Below are 19,269 nucleotides of genomic sequence, written 5' to 3'. Positions count from 1 at the left end.
GTTTGAAGAACATATGCGCCAAAAGCGCGAACACAAAGTAGCGTGGAGGACGGTAACCCAACGTGCGTACCGTGCGGGCAATGTAGAACTTTAGGCGGGCTATCCCAGGCGGCCCCGGGCCTGCGGGGTTGGCTCACCACGGAACCGGGGCGCCACAGTATATATGAACGTCTGTGATGCACAAATTTTTCACGTTTTTTGTTGTATCGCAGCAGCATAAACTACACAAAAACCATGTGTTCAATATTTCATATTTTTAGAAATATTTTCAAGCGTATAATGGTGCGTATAATAAAGTTTGACACGCAGCTAGTTAGTTTCGCTTTGTTTATCTGCTTGCGCCAACTGCGCGATGATCGAATGAAATAAAGTTATTTCCGCTATTTCTTCTACTTCCCGTGTTCATGCCTGCACTTGGCTGCAGCTGTAGTCGTGGGCCGCAAAGCACAGGAAAACGACGCTCGGTGTAAACCATTCTCTTCTTGCCGTCTTAGCGCATGTTTATGTGCATAAGACTTCGCCGAAGAATTCGTGTGCGTGTCTGTGAGGACGCGCGTGCGGACATCGTGTGTGTGGGCACGTGCGCAATTTGCACCATCAACTTTTCTCTTTCTGGCCGCCACAAAATGCATAACTGCACTATATATGCACATAATGCATGACCCTCAGTTCACAGACTGCTCTCCTGGGCATATGCTTGCGTGTTAGTGGCAGGAATATATTTTAGAGCGCAGCTCTTTGGCGTCCGTTCCTGGGTTTCGCGTCGTCGTCGGCGTTGTCGTCGGCCTCGTAACCAGCTCCGCCCCCCTTTCATCCCCCCAGCGCTAGCAGCGACCGACTGATGCCGCTGACGCCGCTAGAGAGTCAAGATAACGTGACTGCATAGAACACCGTCGCCGCCATGCAGAAAGAGGAGGAAAGGGTCCCCCTTCCTGTTCTTGTGTGGCGGATAGGGTGCTCTTCAGTTGCCGACGCGCCGGTTATTTCACGTAGGCCCCGGCACGTCGACGAATACGTGACCACCTTCCCACGGCTAGACCTGGTTCTTAGCGCTGCGGAAGCGAGGGTATCATATTGTTTGTGTCGGCATCGGCGGCGTTGTCCCTGAAACCAACTCCGCAGCTGGGGTTGACTCACTTTCGGCGTCAGCGGCATCAGTCAGTCGCTGCTATCTCTTCCCTCCTCCCTTTATCGTGTTGTCCGCTTGCTGCGCGCGCTTCTGCCCCCATCGTTTGCCGCTGGGTGTACACGCCGCCCCCCTCCCCCCTCTTCCTGCGAGTCTCCGGTTGTCAAAGCGCCGGCTCGAACTTAATTCCTTTCTTCGCTCCTCCTCCAATGCAACCCCTGTGCGGTGGCAATCAGAGAGCCAGATCGGTGGCGGCGGATCTGTATATGTGCACCGCCCGAGCCGAAATTGCCGCTGCCGTTCGCCCTGTGCGGTGGCAATCAGAGAGCCAGATCGGTGGCGGCGGATCTGTATATGTGCACCGCCCGAGCCGAAATTGCCGCTGCCGTTCGCCACTGCGAAATTATCTGCCAGTTCTTTCTGAGCCATGAGCGAGACGACCGATGGAAGTCCTCCGTCTGCTGCTGCTGCTCCTAAACGAGCTGCCAGAGCAGAGGCCCAGCGCCGTCGCCGTGAGAATCCAGAGGTGCGTGCCGCAGAAGCAGAAGCTTACCTAGTGGAGTCTTTGTTAAAGGAATACGTGTGAAAAATAAAAAAAAATTCTGTGATAGCGCATACATGTGTTGCTCGATTTCTTTGCCTCAATCTATCGAAAAGGTGAAACAGCTTATTTGCTGCGCTCAAATTTCGCATTAGGAAGTAACGTAATCGTCGGCAATTTTTTGACATAGCACATGTAGTAATGGAAGCTAAGTACTGTCCAAGGTGCCCATATTTTTCATTTCAGTTTACAAAAGTGGTCACACACATAGGTGTGGCACATAGTGGGGAGCCAAATTTTCGAATATATTGTGGCATTGATGGTTGTGCCAACACCTACACCAACTTTTCGTCATACCGTTCGCACTTGTACCGTCAGCACAGAAATGTGCTTGAGGAGCAAGGCACAAGCCTCCAACGGACGCACCAATCACAGGAAAGTGAAGAATCTTTGGCACCTTTGGAAAATGATCCAGTGTTGGTAGAAAGCATCGTGGTGGAAGAGAACGCAACGCCTATTGGCAGTTCCCTGTTCGATCATGAAGGAACTTCAATGCTTCAGGAGACTGATTCCCCAAGGGATGGGTTTTGCTCCTTCGTTCAGCAAGCAAAATCTGGCGCAAAATAAAAGCAAAAGCAAAATAAAGCAAATAAAGCAACAAAAGCAAAATAAAAGCGCGGCGGCGACAGCCGCAGCGGCAAGGCCGTGGGTGGGGCATGTTTACAGGCGGCTTTGAAGCGCCGCGTCCTCGGCGAAGGCCAAGAGCGCACGGAAAAGGCGCCTGTGTTGCGAAATGCAGCCCGAGGGATGCAGCAGGTCATCCAGTGTAGCACATGGTAAGTTCCGCGCACGGTACACTTGCGCAAGAGCCGATCGCGCTGGCGGGAAAGCAGGGCACTCACATATCAAGTGTTGCAATGTTTCGGTCGCGCCGCAGTCCTGGCAAAGGGAAGTGGGCGCTCGTTGCAAGCGATGTCTCCTCTCGGCGGGCCACACCAACACCTCCTAGACTAGAAGGCCGGAGTGCTCGGCGAGTGACGTCACGGGCAAGAGGCCATCGGCACCCCGCAGGGGCGTCTGCGTCAGCAGGCGTTTGGTGTGTTGCGACACCACGTACCCGAGCACACGGGGGTTGGACCCTCCCGCGCGTAGCCGTGCGCGGCCTAGCCGTGTCCGGGGAAAGGGGGATCCTGGGGGTTGAGCCGATGCCGGGTGTTCGGACCTTCAAGGCCCCCCGGCGGAGGCAACACGCCTCTTTGGCCTCTGCTTCACGTAGACGGCACCCCCGGACTGACCCACCCGGGGGAAATCGGCAGTCGCCTTTTCCTGTCCTCCTCTCCAATCTTCGTCTTTCTGTCTCGCCTTTTTCATCTTTCCTGTCTTCTCATCTCTTCTACTCACTTCCTAGTTTCCCGGCGGCAAGGGTTAACCTTGTGTAGCTGGCCAGCCTTGGTTATGCTGTATTTGGTTATAGCAGCGATGTACGGCTGGCGTTGGCAGGGTTTCTCTAGCAGGAACTCCTGTCACGTCCCCCTGTTGGGCTCCATGGTGGGTGGTCGGCATCGCGGCCGAAAACCCTACTGTACTCATGGAAAGCGCTTTTCCTAAACTCCCTGATCGCCCTCACAAACGAGGGCGCACCGAAGATCTCTTTCAGTTTTTCGGACGACAAGTCCAGAACTTTCCTAAATATCATGTGATACACTCAGAAAACCCAGCCAAACTAGTGCGTAACATTTCACCGTTCCTTGTTTCGAAGTCTTTAACTGAAGTTTTTGGAACAGGATATAAGGCGTCGAGAATGACAAGTGGTGATCTTCTCTTGGAGCTCCACGATAAGAAACAGTATGAGAAACTGCCGAAACTTGTCTCATTTGGGGAGACCCAAATAACAGTAACTCCGCACCGTACGATGAACACCACCCGCGGCGTTGTCTCGGACGATGACATGCTAGAGCTCACTGAAGCTGAACTCTTGGAGGGCTTTAGCGAACAGAATGTCATAAATGTTAACCGAATTAAGGTGAGGCGTGATGGAAAAGAGATCAAGACTAAGCACCTGATACTCACTTTCGGTTCAAGTGTCCTCCCCGAGTCCATCGAGGCCGGTTATGTCAAACTTCGTGTTAGGCCATACGTGCCCAATCCTCTTAGATGCTTTAAGTGCCAAAGGTTCGGCCACAGTTCACAGAACTGTCGAGGCCGGCTGACATGTGCTAAGTGCAGTGACAATGAACATTCCTCCGAAACATGCCAGAACACTCCACATTGTGTAAACTGTGATGGCGAGCATGCCGCATACTCGCGGTCCTGCCCGTCCTGGAAAAGAGAAAAGGAAATTGTGACAATCAAAGTCAAAGAAAACATATCTTTCAAGGAGGCACGTAGGCGGGTGTCATACCTGTCTAAGAGCAGCTTTGCCGATGTGGCGCGTAAGGGGGCAGCGTCACAACGGCCTCCGGTGGCTGTCCGACCCACACACAGTGAGTCGGCAGTTACGCCATCTGCCCCCGCGACGGTTGCAGCTAGCGCTGCTCCGTCAACACAGCAGAGGGGACCATCAACCCCGAAGGTGGGCGCAGCCGAGGCTACCCCAACTTCCCCGGCCCCTTCCAGCGCTGGCAACAGCCGGCGCAGCCAAATCCCGCAGGGTGCCCCATCGATCTCCGGGCTGGTGGGCGCAGGGGTCTTGCCCCCCAAGGCGGGAAATTCCCTGGTAACTTCTCGCTCGCAAGAGCATGTGTCCGGCGCCTCACAAGAGGCAATGGACACTACACCTGTCCTCACGGCGCGCCAAGCGCCTAAGGAGCGGCGAGGCTCCCTCGAACGCTCCAGAAAGGGTAGAACTCCCGTTACAGGGCCTCGAAAGAGCTCTGTAACCTAAGGCATCACCTCCGTTTCCGTAAACACAGCACCAATTTTTCTTTAAATATGGATACACAAATCATACAATGGAATGTCAGAGGTCTTCTCAGAAACCTTGATGATGTGCAGGAACTTATACAAAAACACAATCCAAAAGTGCTGTGTTTACAGGAAACACACTTAAAAAACAAACACACAAACTTTCTTCGACAGTATCTAACTTTTCGCAAAGATCGCGATGATGCCGTAGCATCATCGGGCGGTGTTGCCATAGTCACTCACAGAAGTGTAGCGTGTCAACCTTTACAGCTACAAACGCCCCTTGAAGCAGTGGCGGTTCGAGCTGTCCTACTAAACAAACTCATCACCATTTGCTCGCTTTACATACCCCCGCATTACCAACTAAACAAACATGACTTTCAGTCCTTGATAGATCAATTACCAGAACCCTATGTTGTTCTTGGCGATCTCAATGCGCACAGCAGCCTGTGGGGAGACCCTCGTATCGATGCGCGAGGTCGTCTCGTTGAACAGTTTCTTTTTTCGTCCGGTGCGTGTCTGCTGAATAAGAAGACACCCACATATTATTCTCTCACAAACAGAACATTTTCTTCAATTGACCTCAGCCTAGTTTCTCCTTGTATACTGCCTGAACTCGAATGGGAAGTTACCAACAATCCTTACGGGAGCGACCACTTCCCCATACTGCTAAAAACACATAAAGAAAAAGAATGTCTACCGCAGGCTCCTAGGTGGAAGATCGATACAGCCGACTGGGAGAAGTTCCGAAACTTAACTAGTATCTCATGGAATGACATGTCTTCCTTAGGAATTGATGCCGCTGTGCAGTATCTCACAGCCTTCATCATAGATATTGCATCTAAATGCATATCAGAAGTAAATGGCTTGGCATGTAAACGGCGGGTTCCGTGGTGGAACGAAGATTGTAGGATCGCTCGTAAGAAACAAAACAAAGCCTGGGGGTTGCTACGCGCTTCTCCCACTGCAGAGAATCTAGTCAACTTTAAGCAAGCAAAATCCCAAGGCAGGAGAACCCGCCGACAGGCCAGAAGAGAAAGCTGGCAGAAGTATTTATCCAGCATTAACTCGTTTACAGACGAGGCCAAAGTCTGGAACAGGGTAAATAGAGTTAGAGGGCGACAAACGTATTCACTCCCTCTTGTAAATACACAGGGCGATACACTGCAAGATCAGGCAGACTCACTTGCGGAGCACTTTCAGAGCATATCAAGTTCAAACAATTATTCGCAATCTTTTCTCAGATATAAACAAATAGAAGAACGTAAGGCATTAACAAGAAAAAGTCGACAGAATGAGCCTTACAACCGTCCTTTCAGTATTGCCGAATTGAGAGCTGCCTTGAGCGTATGCAAGAGCTCAGCACCAGGATCTGATAGAATCATGTACGAAATGTTAAAAAACTTACACAACGACACGCAAGTGACACTACTTACACTTTTCAACACTATCTGGGACGCAGGATACCTTCCGACCGCATGGAAAGAAGCCATTGTGGTCCCTGTTTTAAAACAAGGCAAAGATCCTTCTTCAGTGGCAAGCTACCGCCCGATAGCCCTCACAAGTTGTATCTGTAAGGTATTTGAAAAAATGATAAATCGGCGACTGATCCATTTCCTTGAAGAGAACAAAATGCTTGATCCCTATCAGTGTGGCTTCCGAGAAGCGCGCTCCACAACCGACCATCTTGTACGTATTGAAGGAAATATCCGGGACGCATTTATACATAAACAGTTCTTCCTCTCGATATTTCTCGATATGGAAAAGGCGTATGACACAACGTGGCGATACGGGATCTTGCGAGACTTATCGGAAATGGGCATTCATGGTAATATGCTCAACGTAATAAAAAGCTACTTGTCCAATCGTACCTTCCGGGTGAAAGTCGGCAATGTGCTGTCACGTGCTTTTACACAGGAAACTGGTGTACCCCAGGGAGGCGTGCTCAGTTGCACACTTTTTATTGTTAAGATGACAACGCTTCGTGCTTCCTTACCACCGGCCATCTTGTATTCCGTCTATGTGGACGACATTCAAATAGGCTTCAAATCCTGTAATCTCGCAGTATGCGAGAGACAGGTACAGCATGGTTTGAACAAGGTGTCAGGGTGGGCAGAGAAAAATGGTTTTAAAATCAATCCTCAAAAGAGTTCTTGTGTGCTATTCACAAGGAAGAGAGGCCTGGTCCCGGATCCTTGCTTGGAAATGTGTGGACATCAGATACCTGTAAAGAAAGAGCACAAATTTCTAGGTGTTATACTCGACAATAAACTTACTTTCGTTCCACACATTAAACATCTTAAAGAAAAGTGTCTGAAAACAATGAACTTAATGAAACTTCTATCCCAGACTACATGGGGTAGTGATAGGAAGTGTTTAATGAACCTATACAAGAGCCTAATTCGGTCTCGATTGGATTATGGTGCCGTTGTGTATAACTCTGCCGCCCCGAGCGCGCTAAAGATGTTAGACCCAGTCCACCATCTGGGAATCCGACTGGCCACTGGCGCTTTCAGAACGAGTCCCATACAAAGTCTATATGTGGAATCAAATGAATGGTCTCTCCACCTACAGAGATCATACATTAGCTTTACATATTTCCTTAAAGTACGCTACAATCCTGAACATCCATGTTTTCATAACGTTACCGATATGACGTGCGCTACACTTTTCAGCAATCGTCCCTCCATAAGACAGCCTTTCTCGCTGCTTGTGAAGCAGCTTAGTGATGAAATGCATGTCCCGCTCCTCGAGCATCGCTTAATGCACTTAACCAAGCTCTTACCTCCTTGGGAGTGGCAGGTGATACAATGTGACATATCCTTTATAAAAGTTACAAAGCACGCTCCTGAGGCTGAAATCCGAATGCATTTCCTAGAACTCCAGCACAAGCACTCCTGCGCAGAGTTCTACACAGACGCTTCGAAGTCAAATGCCGGGGTATCCTATGCAGCCGTCGGCCCATCGTTTTCGGAATCCGATGTACTGCATCCGGAAACAAGTATCTTTACGGCCGAGGCCTACGCACTACTCTCTGCTGTAAAGCACATAAGAAAATCGAAACTTCCAAAAGCAGCGATCTATACAGACTCTCAGCGTCGTGAAGGCCTTAATGTCACTCAGCAAACATAAAAATCCCGTATTCAATGAACTGTATTCGGTATTGTGTAAAGCGTACTCATCTAACCAGAACATCATAATATGCTGGGTACCTGGCCATAGAGGTATCGAGGGCAATGTACTGGCTGATAAAATGGCCACATCACTAAACACTTCTTCTGCAGTTGCTCTCCCGTTCACAGATCTCAAGCCTTTCTTGCGTAAGAAACTGCGACAATACTGGCAACGCATGTGGAACGCAGAAATAAACAATAAACTGCACGTTATAAAGCCACAGCTAGGTTTTTGGCCCTTCCCATCAAAATCACGGCGAACAGATGTCCTATTCTGCCGCCTCAGAATAGGGCACACATTTGGTACACACAATTTTCTTCTTACTGGAAACGAACCGCCAACCTGTGGTCGATGTGGTGAGAGGCTGACCGTACTCCATGTCCTCTTGGAGTGTCGCGAAGCCGAACCTGAAAGAAAGAAGCATTTTCCTCTTGCATATCGTCATTGCATACTTCACCCAGCAATGTTTCTTGGTAAGGAACCGCTTTTTAATACCAAGGCAGTCCTCGACTTCTTAAAAGATGTAGTTCTACACGTCATAAGCCCATTAAATTCGTAGAGCATCCTCGCTCCAGAGGATGCCGCTGCGATAATTGTTCTGAATAGCACATGCCTCCAGGCCCTTGTGTTTCAAGGGCTCTAAGGAGGCATTAGTGCTCTAGCATATCTTATATAACCTGATATATCTTTAGACATCATATCATTATTTTTAATTGTCTTATTGTTCATAGTGCACTTCATAAGTCATCGCCATAATCTTATTATACAGATTTTACGCACTTTAGCGCTACCATTTTTAAGGCCCTTCTACAGCCACGGCACACCAACTTCATAGTACCCATGATTTCACTGCAAACAAATTAACACGGACATGGCGCTCTTTGGCCATATCTGGCCCTTGCGCCACTAAACCACACACATCATCAAGAGGCCATCGGCACGCTCGGGGATACGGGTTCAGTGAAGGGATCGCGGCTTGGTTCACCTAGCAGCTATATGCTTTTATTGACCACTCCACACATTTTCTTCAGTCGAAACTGCGGAATTAGCAGCAGGCACCTTACAAAGCATTTATTTAGAGGCACAGATACAAAACAGCATTGTAAAGCTTGTGCATGTATTGATGCCAGAAGCTTTTATAGCATCGCGCTTTGTCGTCTTTGTAATGTACGTTTTTTGTGAATTATTATTTTTATTATACCCCATACTTCATACCTATTACTTCAAGTAAATTGAATCCATAAAAACCTCTCCTTCCGTATTTTGTATTTGTGGTTATTACGGCACGGCAATGACGAATGTAATGCACTCGATTAGCTTCACAAGTGCGTATGAACAATTTTATTGGGGACACATGTATTTATTACAATCTAGATTATGGTCAAACGAATAATTTCGCTTTCGACGCACTTAATTACCGCAGTCCACTAATTTACAATTCAAATGAGTTTAGAAATGGGATATAAAACATTCGTGCAGCTATTTACAAGGAAACAGCTGCCTTATTGCGCAGAGGTTTAGTTTTCCTCTTCCTTGCCTTTGCATTGGCATCCAATATTTTGTCATTCATCTTGCAGCAGTAATTCCTCAATAAAATATTCGTGCTACACCACAAAAGGTGCCTTAACACAAATTCACATTTATGTCCATCCTCGCAAGAGTCGAACTCTGAGGAATCATCATTGACGAGCAGTTCAAGCGTGAGGTCAGTCACTAAACGACGTTGGTTCGGCAGATTAATAAATTCCTCTTTCGCTGATGGTTGCTTAACAACCACGTAGTTGTGTGCGACAGCGTTGACGGCAAATATAGCTGGATAGACAAGTCCTCCTCTGGCAAGTTGTTTCACGAGGTCGTACCGTCCATCCGAGTCTGAGACCGATGTCAACCTTTTCTCTGTCAGTGCGTCCCTGCATTTCGAACAGTTGAGCTTTTTCAATGAAGCCTACACGGCATAGCCCGCCACGTAGACCAGTACCGGGACGATGTTTTTAATTTCAGACAGTGCATCCTTCGTTACTACCACATTTAGGCTAGGGCGTGGGTGGTCTGTGTGTGTCTGAAATTCATCCCATCGCTCATCCTTACTGATGGCTGGTAGAGTGCTTTGCAGCCTTAGCTTGTTCTCACATTCGTACACTTGTCTTATCGACACGTGATACTGGGATCCAGCTAGCATCCTGTACTTCCCGAAGCGCTCCTCCAGACTGTCGGTCTGGATCTTCCCTAAAAGGACGTACGAGAACTTGAGCTCTTCGAAACAGTACTTTGTGAATTCCACTAAAGCATATGTTGTGTGGTCGATAGCGGCATGGGTCTCTCTTGTTAACGTACCGCTGTCCAAATGTTTGCTTTTCCACTCTTCCAACCAGGCCAAAAGATTGCGCAGGAAATCAATCTTGATATCATTTTCGTTAGGAAGCACTGGTTCCTGGAACTTGTCCAGTAGCCTTTTTCCTCTCCAAGGGGTTTTCACGTTCACAATCTTCCACCATTTTACCGCTATCTCAATGAAAGTGGCAATACCCTCAAAAAACAGAAGGTTGTGCTTCGTCCCAAGGGCTCGAAGGGCCTGAGGAAGGTAGTCATTGAAGATCTGCAATGCCAACTTCACGTTCTGTCTTTCAATGTTCGATGGACAGAGAGCCTTTCTTGACAGGCTGTAGCCATAGCTTAACAGCCTCTCGGACTCCAAGTTGTAGAGGTTTCTGATTGTAGCGAATGATGCAGAGAGCATTTGCTGTTTTCCAGTGAAGTCTGGTTTCAACTCGGGAAAGTAGAAGCACTTTTGGTCGTTTTTCTGGTTCAGCCAGTTATTGCGTATACACGAGTATGTGTACCGGGTCTATTACAAAACAGTGTGGTCTTTTGGGGTTCGATGGGTGAGCGTAAATAATTTGTTTAGAAGGAGGTGACGAGAAGTGAGACATAGCCTTCGCGTTGATAGCATTGTTGTCACTTACGACACAAACTACCCTGTACCCAATCTCTTCCAGTCCGCATATTACTTTCCTCAGCAAGTTGTGCAGATCTTCTGCGTCGGCTCTTTGCACAGGGACGATGTGAGCGACTTCCTTAAATTGGCACAAGATGCTCTGCACCATAAAGACAAGTGCGCTGGTTGCTGCAGCTGAGCTGTTCAAAGCAGCACCGGTAATATTGCCTCCCTTGTAGTCGAAATAAGGCTTGATGTGAATTTCATCCACCATCAGAGTCACAAAACGGTGGCGATCATTCAAATCGGTGATTCTTCCCGCCATGTACCGGAGGAATGATTCACTTTGATGTTCGATTTGAGGATTCATGCCGTTCGATGAGCATATTGAACGAATGGTCACTGGGTGCGGGAGAGCCATGCGTCCGGATCCGCGTATATATTTGTATGCATGAGGTGATACTGTGAATAGTAGACAGCAAAATATCATGAAGTCGGCTGAGTAGCGCCTCCGAACTTTCTTCATAGAGAGTAGCTGTAACTGCTCGCTAAGAAACTGTATGACATTGGAACTGCCATCTGTGGGCGAGAAAGACAACTTTTCAAGCAGCAGAAGAATCTGCTTGCATATATCTTCATTACAGGATTCAGGACTTCGAGGGAAGTAGGCACTGCTATTCTCAATGCTCTCGAGCAGATCCATCACCGCTTTCTTGCTGTTTGCTACAGTTGGAACGGGGGAATCGATGCCCGCTTTCGTTATCGGTGTCTTTGCGAAGTAAACTGTCATGCCGAGGTCGGCTTTTACTGCAATTGAATATTTGATACGGAGCGTCATCTTCAGTGATGTGCAGTAAGATTAGTCGTTCCTTCCGTTCAATAGCTTGCCAGAACGTAGACTTTTTGCTTGTTATGAATTGCATCAGGTCTTCTAGGTTTAGAATCTTATCCGCTTCCGTCTCCTTGCGGAATGCTTCAGCAGACCCTTCACACGCTTTCTTCAAAGAAGCAGCCTCAAGACGCATGCGCTTGGAATCCGGATCCTCCCTCGAGGTGATTGGCTTCGAAAGATAAGATGGGCATTGAGGAAACTTTGATGGGACTGCGCCTGGGCGAAGAGGCAGGCGTGAGAGTGGTGCAGTGACGGTGTTCCCTGTAAGGTCGTCGAAGTGAGAGACCTCCCGCACGATGTCGGCCTCAATGAAGTGAAGTTCACAGACCTAGAAAGAAGTTCAAAGTTGTTCTAAATTTTATTTTAACATTCCTGATTTAAAGGCACTTTCTGTAATTTAGCAATTTACCTTCCCGTATTTTTCAAAAGTATCTATTTAAAGAAGCTCTGAACATCTTACCCTGGAGTGCGGTGATACAATGAAGTCTGCACGTGGTATCGCCCTAATCCAGGCACTCTGGGCTTCTTCATGTTGTGGAAACTTGAAGACGTGATTTTCTTGCCCCGATTTGTAATTGCTCCGGCAATTGAGCACGCAGCACTTATTAGGCATATCTAGGCACTCCACGTTCCGGGGCAACGAAGACTTGCGGTACACACAATCACAAGCACAGCACAAGTGTTGAGACTGCATGCACTGGTCACGTCTAGAAAAAAATTGTGCGTTCGGAAGCATGCGGTAGCATGGCTGAGCATGCCGGGACTTGTTTAACCTTGAAGCTATTCAGGGAGTGGCAGGTTTCCTGGAACTAATCGAATTGTTGTCGCCACCGTCGTCGCCTCGTTCTTCTCCGAATAACCGGCGTTAACTATTGTATATCTTCCGCGCTTCATTTTCAACACGTGTGCGCCCCTAGTAGCTTCGCAGCGCGCTGCACGGAACTTCTATGTTGGCCTCTTATGCGTGACGTAGCTCAAGGGGAGAGGGTCAGCCATAAGGCCTTAAGTTCTCTAGAGGGTGTTGGCCACACGGAACCGGTCCGCAGGGCGAGGAGGAAGGCGCGCTCGCGCCTGGTGAAGCCGGCCTCCGGGAGATGGCGTGGCGCGCGTCCCCGCGCTAAAGCCCCGCGCAACCCGGCCGTCAAGATGGCGGAGCGTGAGCTCTCGGCGGATCCTGAGCGGCGCGGTGTCGGACGAGCTGACCCGCTTCGTGATCGGCGTGTTGTGATCGTGTGCGCGTCGTGCGAGCTTGTCGACGGCCTCATTCCCGGCGACGCCAACACGCGAGGGCACCCATTGCAGGCGCAGATCCAGTCCTCGTTGCTGCAAAGCGTGGAGTCTGCACGCAACACGCTGGGCGAGCAGTGAGGCACGATCCTCTAGTAGCAGCTGCTGCAGCGCGGGCCTCGAGTCGGTGAGGATCGCCACGCGAGCGATGTGTGGCGCTTGCTCGAGCACGTCCGCAGCCAGGTGTATTCCCACGAGCTCAGCGGGAGTTGAGTTGGCTCGGCAGGGCAGGTGACACTGGCTTTCGATGGCGAGGCTCGGGGCGATGCAAGCAGCAGCCGCGGAGCCGTCCTCGAGTACCGAGCCATCCGTGTAGAGGTGCGCTCTCCCTGCCAGGTCGTCCTCTATCCTCGCTGCAGCCTCCTGCATGATGGCGCAGAGAGGCGTGCGGTGCTTGGAGCGGACGCCTGGCAGTTCGAGACACACGTCCAGGGGCACGGCGAGACTCGGTGGCGGCCAGTCTGGTGGTGGAGCCGGCGGGTCAGCCACAATTGCCTCGAACAGCTGGAGCATCTTGCCCACGCGAGATGCGGGGAGCTGCCGCAGTAGTAAGACGATAGGGCTTGCGTCGGGGGCACTGGAGAGGCGCTCGATGTGGCCGAGCGCGCTGAGATCGGCCGTCAATGAGGGAGGCCGCGCGCCGGTTTCTGCAAGGGTCTCCGCCACTCGTGATGCTCGCGGCAGGCCATGGCACATGCGTAGCACTCTGCGGTGATCACCGTCGATGTTGCGCCACTGTGAATCGCGCACACTACACAGTGGAAGCCATGTCACAGGGCTTCCGCACAGGCGGAAGCCATGTGAGGCGGTGGTCAATGGTAAGTCCGAGGTATCGCACCGTCGGCTGCCAACTCAGTGGGACACCGTCGACGAGCACGCGGCCGGTGTGGCGGCGTGTGGCAGCGTGAGGGTGCACCATGAACGCCTCGCTCTTGGTCGACGACAGCTGCAGTGCTGCCGAATGCATGCCTGCTATTTTATTGTTGAGTTCCAACTCTGCCCAAGGCTGGACGCCGGTGTCTTTCTGATGCTGACTGCAAGTGTCAAGCGTTTTCGTTGTCGGCGGCGTTAGCGAGGGCGCTCGTGTCTGTAGAGCTGCGTAGAAACAACACTATTTTAAGCAATATTTGGGGCGCTCGTCAGCTACTTGTCCTTTTACAACGAGAGCAAAAGTCAATCAGTTACATACAACCACACCATAAAAGAAGATTACACTCTTTGGCACGTAGAAAGCCGGCGACGGAATCGAGGGCCTCCTGCAGCTCGCGGCGCATCTCGGCAATGGCAGTCCTCGGCCCCCGCACGTAGAGGGCGACGCCGTCCGCGTTGACAACAGCACGCACAGGGAAGCGACCAGCTTTCGGCAAGCACTCAATGATGGGAGCGAGGGTGAGGTTGAACTGAAAAGGGCTTAACACACTGCCCTGAGGCACGCCGGTGGTCACTGGTCGTGGCGAGCTGGTGGCGCGGCCCACGCGAACGGCGAATGTCCTGTCAGCGTGGAAAGCCTTGACGTATGCAAGTAGGTTGCCGACCACGCCGAGAGCCTCAACAGCTGAGATGATCGACTCGTGTGGGAGCGAGTCGAAAGCGCTGCGCACGTCGAGGAGGAGGAGGAAGGCAGCTTCTCCCGCGCGCCTGGCCTGCTCCAGCGTGCCGACAATCACAGCGATGCAGTCGCCAGTAGATCGGTGTGCACGGAAGCCGCACTGCTCAGGCGGAAGGGCGCCGCGGGCACGCGCAATCCACTGCAGCCTCGACAGCGCCATCGTCTCCATGGTTTGTCCCGGCACCGACGTCAGCGAGACAGTCCGGTAGGAGGCGAGGTCGCGTGCACGCTTGCCGCGCTTCAGTACCGGAACGACGACAGCACAGCGCCAGGGGTCCGGCAGGCAGCCCTCGCGGAAGGCGGCGTTGCAGGCGTCTAGGAGATGCCGGCGGTGGTCGTAAAGAAGCCACAGCAGACGACTCTCAGGGGCAGCCGGCGGAGACCATTGCATCAGCACGCGCAGCAGCCAATAGCAGCCTCCCATTCCCCTGCGTTCTCGAGGAGTGCGCGCTTCGTCCAATCGTAGCCTCGGATTTCAGACGCGGGAAACTCGAAAGCTGCCACGAGGCCCCCAATCAAAAGCTAGCCACGCCTCAAGCACGCTGCCGCCACCGCCGCCGCCGCAACCAGCAAAGAGAGGCGCAAGAATTCATGAACAAAACAAGACCAAAATGGCGGGAGAGGAATGGCAGGTGCGCGTAGTTGGGGCATTTTCCGCGCTTGCTCCGGCTCGTGGCTTGTTATATATTTAATTTTCCAACGAATTAGACACTAATAATTACAGAAAAGGTAGTTTGTGACACATACAACCGGAATATCTGCTTTCCCAAAAAGCAACTTTTCGCGATTTTTAGGTTTTTAAAGGTCGCGTCCCCCCTTAAATTTAGCCGCTTTTCTTGCATACACTACCGACGAATGCGGATCCCAGGCCACTGAGTCACCTGTGCCTGGGACTTCCAGCACAATTGACGAGGAGACGTCCGCTGAAGTATGCCGAAGTGCCGCGCTAGAGCGAACACAAGCAGTCGCAGCGAAAAGGAAAATACACAGGCTTGATGATGAAATTGCAACTGTAGATCACCTGCTTAAAGAAAAGTGAAGATGCGCCTGCTGTTTTTGGGCAGCTTGTTGCCCATAAATTGAGAAAGTTTTCCGAACGGCAGCAGTCGGAATTGGAAATAGAAATTTTACAGTTGCTGAACAGGCACGATTATGAGTGAAAATAAAGTGTACGCTCCTATTTGTTCACTGCTACCTTGTCATGTAAATGTCAAACCATAACTATTGTTTCTGGCACAGCCGTCATCTCCTGCAACAGAGCTGCCAAACGTATGGTGCAGAAGTTCTCGCACATAAAGTACATGAGTTATGAAAAAGCACAATAACACTCTTGCATTCGGAACAAAAATTATGTGTGACGTGCATCATAGGTCCTTCCTTGCTGCTTAGTTGGTGCTGGAAGCCCAGCAGGTACAGAGCCAGTTTGTGGCTCCATGCCTGGCTGCTTAGTAAACTTTGTGTAGAATATTTATTTTCAATAACTGCATTAAAGTCTTTTGAAAAAATCAACAGTCGACCTGAACTTCGTGTACAAACGCAAGATTTGTTACAGAAGATTGCCCACTCATGAAGCCATGCTTCAGTGGAATGTGCTTTAAATAAGAGATCAAATGTTTGTGTACAACCATTTCAAAAACTTTTGCAAACAAGAACAAAGGTGCGAGTCTACAGTTCTCAGCCTACACTCTAAGAACAGTTTACACCCTTTGGCTTGCCCCTTCTGCCACAGAAAAATAATCGTCGTCTGCCTTGATGCGTTTCCTTTCTTTATCGCTGCGAGCCCAGAACTTTCCAGTAACGAATGGCACGCGCGTTATCACCATAGAACAGTTTACACCCTTTGGAGTGCCCTTTCTGATAACGCGCGTGCCGTTCGTCACTGGAAAGTTCCGGGCTTGCAGCGATAAAGAAAGGAAACGCATCAAGGCAGATGACGATTATTTTTGTGTGGCAAAAGGGGCAAGCCAAAGGGTGTAAACTGTTCTTAGAGTGTACGTCGTCACATCTATGCACTGGCACCACAACCGCTATTCTGGAAACTTTTCTCAGTCAAATGTCTTGCTTTACAATGACACTGGAGTAGCACTAAACACTATCATAACAATCAGTACACCACTCGCCAATGTAGAGTAGGCGTGATCTCTTCGAAAAACCAGTTTTGAAGAATGCGGTGACTCATCCTAAAGCACTCATTAACGCAGCTTTCAGATGTTAACTATTAGATGGGGTTGGAAGGTAAGTGTGTGCCCACTGCTACGGCACAGCACCTTCCACCATAAAGTACTCTGGAAAGAGGTCGCGCGTCTCAGCAGCATCCACCGTGTGATTTCTTGATGACGTTCCTGCCAAGCCACACAGCTCGTTTTCTGAGCCTCTTCCCTCCACTTGCCTGGGTTAACGTTCCCATAACGGACTTCACTGTCTGCGTAACCAGGCGGGGAATACGTAGATTTGCTCATTGATCACAAAAAGTTATGCAGCGCGCAGCAGGCCAGCACAGCATCGGTTGCATTCTTTGGCAGGAGGTTGAGGCGGCCAAGCAGGACTCCATCGTGCCACCAGAATCCCAAAGGCATTTTCAACATTGCGCCTGGAGCAAAACATTTAGCAGGTTAATGATCTGCTATTCACAGACTGTCCAGCTATATAAACATTAACAAGCATGGTTGTTTTCTTTCAAACAAGCTCTACATTGTAACCAGAGCGATTATTTTCATGTTACCTTGCTCTGCTTAGCCTATAGGTGAATACTTTTCGGCTTGGCTGTATTCCTTTTCCGGGATGGGGCCGCATAATATCCTGCCTCAGCTGAAAGGCTTCATCGCCCACAAATATGTGAGGTGCCACCTTGTTGCTATTTGGGAGGCGTGCTGGGGCTGGCAAGTTAGGCAATTTTTCGCAAAGTCCTTGCTGAATGATGTTGCCTTAAACACGCCCCCATCACTGTGTCGGCCTGGAGCCCCGACATCTACCACAACAAATTTATAAGTGTCGTGCGCCACTGCCATCAACACAATGGAGAACGTTCTCTGAAAAAAAAGTGAAAACAGCATTGTCACATCTGGCCGCAATAACCTTCGCGCATGATTTACATACATACCTTGTAATTGTAGTAGTTGCAACCAGAGTTTGGAAGTGCCCCCGCATTGGCGTCTGCGTAAGCAGGCGTTTGGTGTGTTGCGACACCACGTACCCGAGCACACGAGGGTTGGACCCTCCCGCGTGTAGCCGTGCGCGGCTTAGCCGTGTCCGGGGAAAGGGGGATCCTGGGGGTTGAGCCGATGCCGGGTGTTTGGACCTTTAAGGCCCCCGGCGGAGGCAACACACCTCTTTGGCCTCTGCTTCACGTAGACGGCACCCCCGGACTGACCCACCCGGGGGAAATCGGTAGTTGCCTGTTCCTGTCTCTCTCTCCCTATTACCTTCGTCTTTCCCTTACTTTCCGCCTTTCCTGTCTCCTTCTCATTTCTTTATTACTTCCGACCTTCCTGGCAGCAAGGGTTAACCTTGTGTGAGTAGCCAACCTTGGTTATGTCATATTGGGTTATAGCGGCAACGTACAGCTGGCGTTTGCAGGCCCTGTTATTCAGGCCCTGCAGCGTCCCCTTGTTGGACTCCATGGTGGGTGGCTGGCGTTGCTGCCGAAAACTACACGTCCACACATGGCTACTTCCTTCCCTTCACTACCTGATCGCCCTCAGAAAAGAGGGCGCACCGATGAAGTCTTTCAATTTTTTGGCCGCCAAAAAGAATCGTTCCCGCGTTTCCATGTTATCCATTCTGCAAAACCAGATAAACCAGTAAGAACTATCTCACCCTTCCTTGTTTCGAAGTCATTGACTGAAGCCTTTGGTCCTGGATATAAGGCGTCGAGGATGGCAAGCGGGGATCTCCTCTTGGAGCTCCGCGATCAAAAACAATATGAAAAATTGTCAACACTAGTGTCATTTGGGGAAACCCAGATAATTATAACCCCGCACCGCACGATGAACACCACCCGTGGTGTTGTCTCTGACGATGACTTGATGGAGCTCACTGAGGCTGAACTCTTGGAGGGCTTCAGTGACCAGAATGTTATAAATGTTAAACGAATTAAGATGAGGCGAGATGGAAAAGAGATCAAGACGAAACACCTGATACTCACTTTCGGCTCTAGTGTCCTTCCCGAGTCCATCGAGGCTGGTTATATCAAACTTCGTGTTCGACCATACGTTCCCAATCCTCTCAGATGCTTTAAGTGCCAACGTTTCGGCCACAGTTCACAGAACTGTCGAGGCCGGCTGACTTGTGCCAAGTGCAGTGACAATGAACATTCCTCCGAAACGTGCCAGAACACCCCACACTGTGTCAACTGTGATGGCGAGCATGCCGCATACTCGCGCGCCTGCCCGTCCTGGAAAAAAGAAAAAGAAATTGTGACCATAAAAGTAAAAGAAAATATCACTTTCAAAGAGGCACGGAGGCGGGTGCCATACCTGTCTAAGAGCAGCTTTGCCAATGTGGCGCGTAAGGGGGCAGCGTCACAACGGCCTCCGGCGGCTGTCCGACCCACAAGCAGTGAGTCGGCAGTTACGCCATCTGCCCCCGCGGCGGTCGCAGCTAGCGCTGCTCCGTCAACAGAACAGGGGGGACCATCGACCCCGAAGGTGGGCGCAGCAGAGGGTGCCCCAATCTCCCCGGCCCCTCCCAGCGCTGGCAACAGCCGGCGCAGCCAAATCCCGCAGGGTGCCCCATCGACCTCCGGGCTGGTGGGCGCAGGGGTCTTGCCCTCCAAGGCGGGACCCTCTCGGGAAACTTCTCG

The 19,269-nt window shown here is 50.5% G+C and overlaps 1 pseudogene; it reads right to left on the bottom strand.

The window, feature by feature from the left end:
• Positions 1 to 9,228: 9,228 nt before the first annotated feature.
• LOC142563413 (uncharacterized) lies at positions 9,229 to 12,618 on the bottom strand (annotated as a pseudogene).
• Positions 12,619 to 19,269: the final 6,651 nt, after the last annotated feature.

The sequence above is a fragment of the Dermacentor variabilis genome, chromosome 11, assembly GCF_050947875.1.
Source record: "Dermacentor variabilis isolate Ectoservices chromosome 11, ASM5094787v1, whole genome shotgun sequence".
In the NCBI taxonomy this organism is placed as follows: domain Eukaryota; kingdom Metazoa; phylum Arthropoda; class Arachnida; order Ixodida; family Ixodidae; genus Dermacentor; species Dermacentor variabilis.
This window is presented reverse-complemented; position numbering and strand designations above follow the sequence as displayed.